This window comes from Cyprinodon tularosa, unplaced genomic scaffold (assembly GCF_016077235.1).
Source record: "Cyprinodon tularosa strain WSP-4 unplaced genomic scaffold, ASM1607723v1 ctg157, whole genome shotgun sequence".
Classification (NCBI taxonomy): Eukaryota; Metazoa; Chordata; class Actinopteri; order Cyprinodontiformes; family Cyprinodontidae; genus Cyprinodon; species Cyprinodon tularosa.
In genome coordinates, this window is record NW_024038405.1 from 1,050,788 (window position 1) to 1,064,019 (window position 13,232).

General features: G+C 35.9%; 1 protein-coding gene across 5 annotated transcripts in view; it reads left to right on the forward strand.

Annotated features, from left to right (window-relative positions):
* The window catches only part of pde10a (phosphodiesterase 10A), a 120,828-nt gene that overhangs the window by 70,991 nt on the left and 36,605 nt on the right, over window positions 1-13,232 (forward strand). The window lies entirely within an intron of this gene.

Sequence of the window (13,232 nt, forward strand, 5' to 3'; positions counted from 1 at the left end):
ATAAGACAACTGTTTCACCCTTTTAATTTTAGAAATTATTAAAATGTATTATTTATGTATTTTTTTTACTTGTTCTGATTTAAATTTTTATCCCCTACTAAGTTTATTTATTCATTAAAGTTTCTCTAAAACCAAAGCAAGAAATCTAATGAAAGCACTTATATTGACTACAAAGCAGTGCATCTTTTCTTGAATACAGCTTCGCTGTCCTTTTTTCCACTGTTTAACTTTTATCAAAAACGTTTAAGGAAAATGACTAATATCCCCTGCTGTGTACTTTGCACAGTCCAGATTATACAGACAATTTTATGCTTGCGTAAACACTGAAAACCAAGCAGCTCTGGCACAAAGTTTTGGAGATTTTTTTTTGGCTTTCAGGTTTAAAAAAATATGAAAATCTGACAGAAAATTTAAATGACCTATTAGAATATAGAGGTTTTCCTATTTTTTACCGTTATTTTTAATGTATTTCTTCTACATGTTAGCATTTCCCCTGTAATTGTTCTTGTCAGAAACATTTTTTTTCTTCTTATCATGATGACGCCTTTCCCTTTTGCAGCGCTGCCATGAGGGAAGGAAAATTTTTCGGAGGTCTTAGAAAATAAAAGGAAAATCCCAGCTCGAACCAGTGACCAAGTCACTGCACCTACCACAAGAGTCTCTCCTATGATTGAACGAATGCATGTGGTTCCCAGTAGGGTTAACCACTCACTACCACAGCATGCGAGACTGATCTGGGTGCTTTGATTAACCGCCACAGTTGTTGGCTGAGCATACTGACATTTACTCCTCTGTTCATAGTGTCATTGTGGTCACATTAGCTTGAGCCATGGCTTAGAAAACTCTGACTGTACAGTATGAGGGAAAAGATTTTGGCTGAAACTTACAGGCATAAAAAGTAGGTGCTGATATAATTTGCTTCTTTCTATTCAATAGTACAAACAACAATTTAATTGGATAAATTCAGTTGCACTACTATAATGAAGTATTTTCTCTTCTATATAAGCGTTGGACAAAACATGTATGACTTAATCAAGTTAAAATTAATTAAGAGATGGATCTAAAAGGCCATGAATAAGTTACTGGCTCCACTGTTTTGCTTGTTTTTATTTATCTATTTGTTTGTGTGTGCCCTTTCCCTACTTGTTGCTGGCAGCCACTGTTTTGCAGTATTAAAGCAGGCAGCTAAACCTTTTGAATTCTTTAGAAATATTTCTAATCTTTAAGGGGGAAAAAATATCCATGGTATGGAAACTTAGAAACCTGCTTATCATCCTTTTGTAACTGACCCAGTTTTAAACGTGTAGTTAGAGTTTGTAGCTAGTCTAATTAATTACCTTACTAACATCAGCTATTGTCAATCCTTGTAATTAAACCAGCATTTTTTTCCAAGTGTAAACAAAAAGTAATACTAAGAAAAGTGTGAATAATGGAAAACTCACACTTGCTCACTCAACATTAACATGGAAAGAACTAAACATAGAAAAGCATTCTTACTAATGACAAGCATCAATGATCACAAGAAATCATGTGTGCTTTTCAGGAAAGGTCATAGCTTTGCCATCAGTATCAACAATAAAATCATTCTGAACATTAACCAGTTTGAACCACAGCATGCAAACAGATCTGTTTGTACCTTAGCATACCATCTAATTAGTTTGTCTTACAATAAAAAAAGTAATAGTCATGAACTAATTTGAAACCAATAGAGTTGCTCTGCATCCATGTCTTTACTGCTAAACCATCATAAAATATACTGGGATATGTGTCTACTTAGAGAGGCGCTTATTTTAGGGTTTCAAAACTACAAATAATTTAGAGAATTTAATGGTTTGTCATGAAATTTTATTTTATATAAATCAAAATTCAATGTGAAAAAAAATCACATGGAAAGAAAAAGACAATTAGGAGGATTTTATTACTACAATTATTTCAAGAGTTTGGCGCTCAGACCTCGGCAGGAAACATCAGTGCTGAATTTTACTTTAATATGTATAGGCAGGTGTATGACAACAGGGATGTTTCCCCCCAGGCCTGAAACTGTTAGTGGAGTAGAGATAGATGAAGTTGGTTCAGTCCATAGACTGCTGGTTGGTGGGACGATCTGCTTTAGCTGTATTGGTGAGATCCAGTAGACTGTGTGAGCTGATACTAGTGCTTAACTCGGGACCTGGAAGATAGATATCAAGATTGGATAAACACAGGTTTGCATGAACCTGTCCATGATGAGCAAGCATGAAGCGAAAGTGGAGAGGAAAAACTCCCCTTTGGGAAGAAACCTCTGGCAGAACCAGGCTCAACATGGTGGCCTTCTGCCGGACCAATTGAGATGTGATGGGGGATGCAGCTAGTCAAAGTATAGAGTCAAAGAAAAGGAGGCATTACACTATGACAAGGTAGAAGAGGCACCATGGAGAAGCCAGATGGAGCTTAGCTACAATGGTGGAGAAGGGGAGGGTTGAATCAGGGTCATCTGAGTCAAAATCAGACATAGCACAACTGCTGCTTGCGCTTTGGCTGGGTAGCAGGTTGGATTTGAAGACCTTTTAAAATGAACTTTGGATGCTGAATGGGCTTCTTGGAGGTGCAGTTCAAAGCTGATTGATTTGCATCAGAGGCAGAGAGCATATGATGATGAGTGCAGGTAATTTAGTTTCTTAATTTTAACTTCAGCCGAGGCTTTAATAAGGTAAATGTACTAAACACAGATACAAATAAAAGCTCTTATAAAAATGCTCAACATCATAGCAAATTTAAAGAATCAACACATCACTTTTTAAGGGTATTCTGGTTAGGAATTGTCTAAGAAATGTTCCGAACTAAACACTAAAGAGCAGAGGAAGCATTAACCTGGAAACTTTCCAATGGAAGACTCAGTCTAAAGGTGGAGTTTGTAGCTAGAGTTAGAAATCCAAAGATCAGGGTTTGGTCTCACATTTCTGATCTCATGCTTGAACCTGTTGTTCATGGTGCCCGATTTGCTTGACTGCAAAACTGCATGTTTATGCTGTTTACATATTCAACAGTATATTCCCACCTATAACTAAAGAGAACACCAAACCATGGATTTACAGTATTAACCACCATAAACTTAGGAGAGATATACAGAGTTTATTTTATTATTTTTTTTATGTCGTTTTGGTCTGATACTGCTAATCTGACATGTACTGTGTTCAGTTTGTTATATGAAGCTTATACATGAAAAACAGATTTAAAAAAGTAACAGACTAATGATGTTTTGTACAGCTGCTTGTATTTCCCACAAAGATATGAGACATTTTACTTATCTTATTCATGTGCAGATATAATGTCTACACATTTCTAAATGTCCTTTACCACAGAATTTGTAATCATAAATGTACACACTGCATCCTTGTGACATTTCGTCTCTGTTTGAAAATAGGACAATGTTACAGGGCTCCTGTTATATTTCTCTAAATCTTCCTCTCCGTCCCCTGCAGCTACCTTCAACCCACTCCCCGTTGACTTTTTTTCTGATTTATTAAGCGTAATTCTCCCAATGTGCGTCAGAGCCAGCCAGGAGTCTCGTGAGGCATTGCACACTTAAAGAGCGGTGCCTCGTGTCTGGACAGTGTCAGACTGTATCGTCCTCCTACAACTCCTGACTTCTATCTTACCCCCTACTCTATTTGCTTTATTTGCCTGCAGCCACAAGATCGCTGGAGCGTAGAAAACAAATATGAAAGAAAAGTTATTATTTTTTCAATAAAGAAAAAATATGAAAATTGTTGTATATATTCAGCCTCATTTACTCTGGATCCTTAAATAAAGTAAAAAATAAATAATATATATATATATATATATATATATATATATATATATATATATATATATATATATATATATATATATATATATATATATATGTATATGTGTATATATACTTTCTGCAAATAACCTGCATGATCTAAAAGTACAATTTCTTGTTTCATGTTATTTATTTATTTTTTACTTTATTTAAGGATCCAGAGTAAATGAGGCTGAATATATACAACAATTTTCATATATATATATATATATGTATATATATATACATATACATCAGTGGCGGCTGGTGAAAAATATTTTTGGTGGGGCTGATATAGCCTAGTGTATGTCTCCAACTAATCCGGAATAAGAATTCAAATAAACAATTGCACAATACATACAATTTAACAGTAATGATTTAATTTACTATATAATAACAGTAACAGTGATGATTTGGGTCACTGTGACGGGGTTCTTTGGCCTCCAAGAATCCAGGCTCAGTCGGGTTACCGGTGTTGGTGATTTATTGAGCTCAAAAACTCAAAACAGGGTGCAAAAGAAACTAAACATACAAGATACTCTGAGCCTCAGCCTCCCTCCAGTTACCAGCAATGTAACAAAGAAACAGAAAACAAAAATTGCCGCTTTTCTTCCCACAGCCCTCATTAAATAGTTTAAGCCCCTCACATCAGGCTCTCTTATTTCTGATTTCTTCTCATTAATCAGTTTTGTCCATATATTACCTCCACAAACAATTGATGTACAAAAACAAATAATTTTTACAACTTAATTCTTTTACACAGATTCATTGACTTATTCAATTACACCAAACTGGGTTTGAAGATGACAAGTCCCCGTAGCATAAACACGTACACACCCCCCCCCCCCCCCCCCCCCCCCCCCCCACACACACACACACAGATTCGTCACAGTCACAATAACCATGACATGAAATGTTCATATCCTACAACAGGGATATTCTTCTGGCAAACGGGTAGATAAATAAGGATCTCACCGAATTTGGTGGAAGCTGCATCTCGGTCGTTACATTCGCCATCTTCCCTCTAACTGTCTGCACCTGCGCTTGGGTTCAGAAGCCTGTTAAAGCGCAGTATTTTCAGCGCCCCAAGACCATAAAGTTTTGAGACGCTGATTGGCCATTAAATTCACCTAGCAATAGTACATGATTGACAGATTCTCTGCAAATGTGGGTCAGTCTGATCAGCGCCCCCAGAACAGAGACGGTAGGAGTCTGTCTGTGGAAATCCCCAAATTAATGACAGTAGATAGGGAAATGTAGTTTATATAATTTGTTTTGCTTATAGGTACACAGTCTAGAGAGTAAAACTGACATTTATGAGTTAATTTCTAAAAATATATTTTACGTTTCTCTCTTCTTATCAGGGAGGGCGGTGCCCCAGCGCCCCCTATGGGCCGGCCGCCACTGATATACATATATACACATATATAATAGAGCTGCCAGTTACAACTAATTTTCAAATGACTTATCTTTTGTCTAATTTTTCGATTAGTCGACTAATCATAACGGCCGGGTTTCTAAAAAATTCCCCGCTGCTGGGAGTTGGGAGAGTAGCTGGGTTAAAAGTTAAAAAACAAGACACGTACTGTGTCTGTGCTCGTGTGCTTATTCGATAAACCTTCTGTCTCGAGTCTGGTGCCATCTCTAAAGCGAAAGAATTACTATAAATGTGTGTGGATAGCATTGTTTAACATACTTACCAAAAACATTACCAAAGAGTAGAGGGGGCCTGCTTAACCTCCAAAGGCAGTATCATCATACTTCACAAGATTTATAAAAAGCTCATGCTAACTAGGCTTTTAAACAGTAATCAACTGTGGTCTTTTCTTTTTCAAATGCATCCTCAACAATTCCTGCAATTTTTGTTTTTAAGATGCTGGTGCATCGCGGTCTTGCAACGTGGTGTGCTTAGTACAAACTGCCCGAAAGTATTTCCATGCTTTGGATACTTTTGGTCTTCTAGCAGAAGCCTCCGTCCTCCATTCAGACTCACCTGCCGCTTCCATTTTCATATCACGCTCAAAATCAGAACCAACAGTAACAGTAGCTCGTGACAAGAGAGGAAAAGCCGATATGCCAGCTGTGTGTGCTGTGAGTGGAATTACAGAATTACCTCAGATGAGCCGTTTGCTTTGATCAAAATAATTAAGCGATAAAAAGGCTGACAAAAAAGTAGTCATAAACAAAGAAGATATCCATCAACAAATTTCCATCATCGACTAGATCGTCTAATTGTGGAAGCACTGATATGTATATATTCATGGACTTTCCAATTTCCCATAGTATTAGGTTTTTTTCCAAAGAAGATCAGATATAATTATGGGGATGGTGGATACATTGCCCAAAACTCTTACAACAGGAAACCTGGAAGGCAGATTGATTATATAGGGCACTTAGGTTCAGTTCTAAAAATTAATAATGGAGAACTGTTGCAAATTATTTCATTCAGCAGAATCTTCTGAGCTGAATGGCTGAAGCAACATTTACTCTTAGCCTACCGAAGTTTGGTTTTAGCCAGTATGTTGACAAATGAGAAAGCAGAATTTGCCATGAAAAGGTGTAACATATGTTTTGATGCTCTTGCTCTTTCAAATTAAAAATCATGGATTATGATTTAACAGATGAAATAGCAGCAGATACTTGTATGTTCTCTTGCGCTGGCATGTTTATTTTGCTTTTGCTTTGGTCTCGGCAGCTCTTGCCCTTTTCACAGCTATATGCCCCCCCTTAAACTATGATACTATAGCGTGATTTGAACAGTTGAAACAGAAGCAGGACAAGCTGGATTCATGTGTTAGTCGATGCAAAAATACCACGAGAATTCAGCTTTCAGGCAGGATGATACAGCAGGTAGTTCTATAGTTTATTTTTCCTGGAGGTCTGAATACAAATGCATGCCCCACTTTTCATATTTTTATTTATAAAAGCTTTGAAACTGTCATATCTCCTTGTCAAAATTGGTAAATTAGGCTGGTTGAAAGGTTTTCCCCTGGTTTCTCATTTGTTTTATTTAGTTTAAAGTAAAAAGCGATTTGTGCTGCCTTTTTTGCACATCATATTATATATTTTATTCATTAAAAAGTAACGCTAATGCAAGGAAAAAAATTTGATTAAAAGGGCAACCAAAGAATGCTCATAATACCATAATAATTAACAAATACAGTAGTGTTTATACAACTATGAACCAAGGAAATGCAATCATAACTATAAATGAGAAGATATCAAGAGATTAGATATCAACATTATTAAAGCAAAAAAAAAGCTTTAATTTTAATAGGTAGATAATATAGATTATATAGGAAATTATATTTGAATGATGTCAAGATGTTTAGAAATATCGATTATAAAGAAATATGTTATTAAGCTATTTAGATAAAAACAGACTGCAACAGAAAAACATGAAACTTAAGCATTGTTAACTGAATAAAAAAAAAATAATAATGTTAAAAAGCAGAAAAACAAATAATTTGTTCAGTTCAAATAGAATTCTGTCTCCAAAGATAGTTTTCTAATTTGTCTTTTAAAACCTTAGGGGTCTGGAGAGCTAGTCTAGCAAAGAGGCAAAAATAAACCTATTAATACTTTTAAAAAATTAAAACCTAAAATCAAATTCTACTTGAGTTTGCTAGTAACTGATGTTTAACAAGGATCTACATGGTTAGGAGTTAATGAAAAATAGTCGGAGCTTTTATACGCATGTCTGTATTAGGCTGAGAAAAGTAAAAATTCTGGCTGTTTTCAGATCATTAAAAAGATTCCCTGTAAGCTTTTTTTCAATGTAAAAAATAAAATCACATTTTCATCAATTGCATCTACATATGAAGAGGTAATTGTCTCTAAAATGTTAGTTCTGTCTTCCTGTGCTCAGCCTGGTTGTGCAGAAGCACCCATACTTTGATATCTGCAGTACCTCACTTTACGTGCACATCTTTGTTGGCAGGACACATGCCTTCCAGCTGCATGTCCTGCTGGGAATCATAGGGAACGTTGCGTCTGCTCTGATACAGCTGATAACCAGGCTTTTCGTGAGAAAGCGTCATAACAACACTTAGGGCTGCCTGAACACAACAGTCAGTGATATTTATGTTATCTAACAGCGCATATGATCAGAGCGCTCCTTAATTCAAAACATGTTTTCAGCATTGCTGTTTGATTTGGGTTTTCTCACTAGGTTTTTTCGGTTTAATTTAATTTGTCTTCACATTATTTGTTTTGTCCCTAACTAGAAGGGATATAATAAATAGTAGAGATCTAGTTCAAAGTCACAGCGTGTTACCGCTCTGCCACCCTGTAAGATTTTATCACTAATTACTTTACATAATATAACCAAAGAGCAAGATTTCTAGAATAACTTCTATCTAATGGCTAGCCATACCTAGATAGGCTTCTACGCTTGGCCATACAGTATGGCTATCTAGCAGTCTCATTCACCTACCCGTTGCTGCAGAGATGTTCTGTGGGGTCACCGCTTTGCTTGATGATCTGCACACCACATGTCTTGCTGCTATTGTACTCTCTGCGTATTTGTTATCTGCAGTGTTTCTTCAAACACCAAAGAAACTTTTGTTTCTACGTTTAGTTGCATAGTCTGAGCTTTGCCCCATTGTAGCCAGATGGTTTAATTTTTATTAAATTAATCTGTCCCAGGAATGTCACTGTGTCCATCTGATGGATCTGATTAGATATCAAGCACCTGTCATGTAATTAGCCTCTTACACCCTAAGGGGGTATAAATAAATTTCTGCCTGACAAAAACACACAAAAGTAAATAACTTATAGCCTCAAAGCTATTAGATTTAAGAAGAAACTTTTGGTACGTCTGTAAAGGTAAGATGTCATAGAATGGTTTTCTGGTGTCAGCACCATTGTAGCTTTGACCCTGCCTGACATATTAGGGACAAAATACAAAATATTTTGCATTTTTTGAACCTCGCCAAAATTTTCTATGAAATAAACATTGCAAAACACTACCAAAATATTATTTATAGCACAAAAAAGTAGTACAGACTTTCAAATCTAAATGTTGTGTAAAAATATACCAAATTTGGACTCAATCAGATGAATCATATTTATTTTAGAATGGTATTAGTGAGAAATTTCTTAGGCGGAGAGGCCATTTTGGCACATTTATCCATGAATGTCACCAAAGTGTGCCAAATATGTTTTTTTACATCAATACTGGGGGTTTGGTAAAATTACGAGGTCACGTAGCAGCTGGACCCGCCGGTGGGTCCGTAGGGTTCAAGGGGTTAGATAATTGAGAGGACTCTGGAGGAACTGACTGCATACTGAGGAGGTAACTCAGCCTTTGGATTCAGGTGTGTTCAGCCAAGGATGAATCTAAAAGTTGCAGGATATCGGCCCTCGGGAACTGGAGTTAAGGTGTACATTTTAAATGCCTTGCTGTCTTGTCAGTTTTGTTAGCTGACTGAAATATGCATAATGACATCTACTGGACTGAATTGTAAAAGGAATAGCTTTTTATTTGGCATGCTGACATATTTCATTTGTTTATCAGTATTGAGGGAAGAGGCGGCCTAGTGGTTAGGGCATAGAGCTTGGAATCCTGAGGTTCTGATTTTGAGCCCCACTGGGTTCCTGAGCAAAAAACCATAACACCACACTGCTCCCTAGGCAACGCACAATGGCAGCCCACTGCTCCCCAAGAGAATGGGTTACATGCAGAGTTAATTTCGTTGCTCTGAACTTGTGACAGTGTAGTGACATTAAAAGATGGAGAGAGATATCTAACAATGGAGCACATGTTTTGGTAATTATTCAAAACTGATAATAACTTAATGGTTAAGGGTTATAACAGCCGCAGAATCAGATCCAATTGGCTCTCCTCCATGCTTGATAGTTTACTGGTTGTTGAACGATCAAGCATGGAGTAGGAGAGGACCAGGGATCAAGTCTAATTCTGAAGCTGATACAACCTTGAAGTTGCTGCAGAATGTTTGGGGTTTTTTTCTGCACAACTTTTTTTGGTCTTACTTGTTCACAAATAATGTTTCTAGTTTAGTCGGACACGTCTACACCCATAGCTATTGCAAAAAGGAAAAGGCTTTTACTTGCAAGTTTTGTCAAAATAACCTATAAAAAAATAAAACCTGTTACATATTCACTATCGGTGTTGTATGTTAAAGGTACAGTGTTAATGGAACACTTGATCAGTCTATTTCAATTAAGCAAGAGGTAGTTCCTCCAAAGAGTTGTTAATCTGCTGAGTTAAATCCCAAATCTCTGCTAAAAGTGTTGATTTTAAAATAAAAACTTTTTTTCCCCCAGTTTTTCTCTGTCATGTTTACTGTTTTGCAAGAGTGTTGCTTTTTTTTTTTTTTTTTTTTTTTTTTTTTTTAAGGTTACATAATAAAAATGGAACAGCACATACAAACAAAATAACTTAGCAGGTCATTAACATAGCAAAGAAGTGAGGGAAAATAACTCCCAACAATAGCAGCATTAGACACATGTATGTGAACGGGGTAAGTAATAGTAGGTTTTGCTTATTGTAGGTCCACATATCTCTGCATTCCTGCACAGATCAGCGTCTTATTCGAGTCAAAGTCCAGTCCCAAAAGCCTTCAATGGTCTAGTCAACTTTTGTAGAAAATTATCCATCCTTCTGTCAATATAATATCCCAGTTTTATCCAAGAACGTCAAGAAGCAACTACTTCCATATGGCGATGTAGGTGGGCTCATATCTGAAATTCTTGGATACTTTTAATTACAGCGGTTAGGGATTAAGTTGCTTCTGTTAAGATTAACAGGACGTAGTCTGCATATAGGAGAGTTTTGTTTTGTCTCATGCCAATGGTTAGTCCTCGAATATTTAAGTTTTGTCTAACAGACATAGAAGGCATGATTGCCAGAGAAAGTAGATGGGATAGCAACTCCCTTGAGATTGACCTCTGATTAGTTTAAAAAGAGTCGATAAGAGACCTTTTGTTAAAATGAAAGCATTGTTAGCTCTGTATGAAAGTTTGACCCAAGTCACATAATTTGGTCCAAATCCAAATCTTTTCATTATCTCAAGCCTATATTCCCACTCCATTCTATCAAATACTTTCTTTGCATCAATAGAAACAATAGGCCCAGCCAGGAATGTGATTATCATTCAAATAATGCATGATATTAAAGAATTCTTGTGTTGTTTAATAAATGCTGTCTGGTCTACAAATGCTAGAACCTGCTCTAGCCCATTAGCCAATATTCTAGACAACAGAACAATTAGCTGATAGGAGGAACATAGTTCTGGATTCTCATTTATCTTGGCTATTAGTGTGGTATACTCTGTAAATTGATTCTGAAAGTCTTAATTTGTCAATGTATTTATTGAAAACCCTCAACAACAAGTTTCTTATTCTCCATTTTAATATTGTGAAAAGTTCACTTGGAAAGCAGTCAGCTCTCGGTCATTTCCCTGACTGGAGTACTGAGATAGCCTTGTCCACTGCCTGATGGGATATAGGGGATACCAGAATGGTAACCAGTTTCTCTGGTATTTGTGCAAAGATCAATTCATTAAAAAAACACAATCATATCAATCTCTTACATAAATTGGTATAGAATTCATTTAAGCTATCATTAATCCACTGATTATTTATTTGTCTTTGATTATTACAGCTGGAATAATGGATTTCAACAGGGTATTTCTTAAAAGTCTTTCCAAGAGGCAATTGAGTCTATATCCTATGTCAAACATTTGTTGTTTAGTGAACATCATTTTCAGCTTTCTTTGTTATTAGATAACATGATTTGGTTCTCGTGGATGTGAGCTTAGTGTTTATCTCTAGTGTTTTTGTTCAATAATAAACCTCTTCTAGCTGTTTTATTTTATTTTTTAGCTTAACTTGTTCAGCCAAACATTGTTTTTTAGTATAGCTTGAGTATGAGATAATTATTCCCCTAATGTAGGCTTTATAACTGTCCCATAATATCCTAAGGTCAATGTTGTCTTTATCATTTTGTTCCAAAGGATATGGAAGTACAAAACCTTTGCCCCTCGAGAAGATAATAAAGGTTAGATTGGAGGTTACAAGAGAGATGGTATAAAAAAAGGGGGTTTAAACTAATGGTATTTGGAAAGATTACTCAAAAACAGGAATTATTTAGACAACAGGTAAAAGCATTAGACATAGCATTCCAGGAAAAAAGCATTAAGGTTGAAGTGTTATGCTTTGAGGATGCTTAGCGTTAACTAGTTAAAGGACAAGCTGAGAGCATAGAAATGGGAACCATGGCCTACAAACATATATTTGTGGTGAACATCCTGAAACATTCCACCCTGGGCAAATCTGTGTTCACTACTTTCCACTGATAAGCATTTTTTCTTGTTATGAAACTTTGCACTTCAAATTGTTTTCAAATCGCCTTCTAAACTCCTTTGTAATTATAGGTAGCAACTACGGATATGTTGATACAACTTTTTTATTTCTGATATGATACTGATACTGCATCCTGAAGTATTACGCAATACCGATATTGACCAGATACGATATCAACATAAACCATATACACTTTTATAACTCATTTTGTAGCGTGGATGCTAGAAAAGTTTGATCAGATGACATATAACTGATTCATGTATTATTAACCAATTGCATACAAAATCTTTAAATGGAAGTGTTTCTTGAAGATTTTAGTTTCAAGCTGTATACATACAGTATATATGGTCAATTTCTGTGTAATATCAGAATGATTTCCAATATCACTATGGGATCAGGGCATCTCTAGTAGCAACAGTTACTTCCCTAAGGTTATTGTTGTGTTGACACAAAAATTTGAATGCACTTGACCAAATGTTTTTTTCACTTTCAATTCGGGTAAAATTTCTACATCTCTTGAACACATAGGCTGCTTTTGCATTTTGACTTATAGTGCATGCACTTGATAGTGCATGGACCAGATATTAGTTAAAAAATAAAGATGTAAATATTTTTGATGTACAGTCTATATGAAATTGTTACTGGGTGTGATTTCACTGGTTCTTAGAGGCCAGTGGTTCTTTTGAAAAGACTGTCTCCCAATGATGGTGTAACTAATGGAAAACAAAGACCATAAACTACAGCACCTAGCAAGCTCTCAAGAACCTAAATGGTTATTAAACATATGTGAAGCCTCCTTTATCATTAACTTTGTGTTGTTGGACTCTTTTCCCCAGAGATGTTGCTTTACAGGAAACATAAGTGGGCTAGCCTTACTGTTGGAGGTTTTTGATGAAACCCAGCAAAAAGTAGTATACTTGAAGTAAATTCTATTAAGAATACTTAATTCAATACAATTCAATTCAGTTTATTTATATAGTGCCAATTCACAACACAAGTCATCTCAAGGCACTTTACAGTTCAACCAGATCATACAGTCAAAGTATAAGTTTAGAAAGTGTACAGAACAATGTACTTTTAGTGTACTTGAATTATT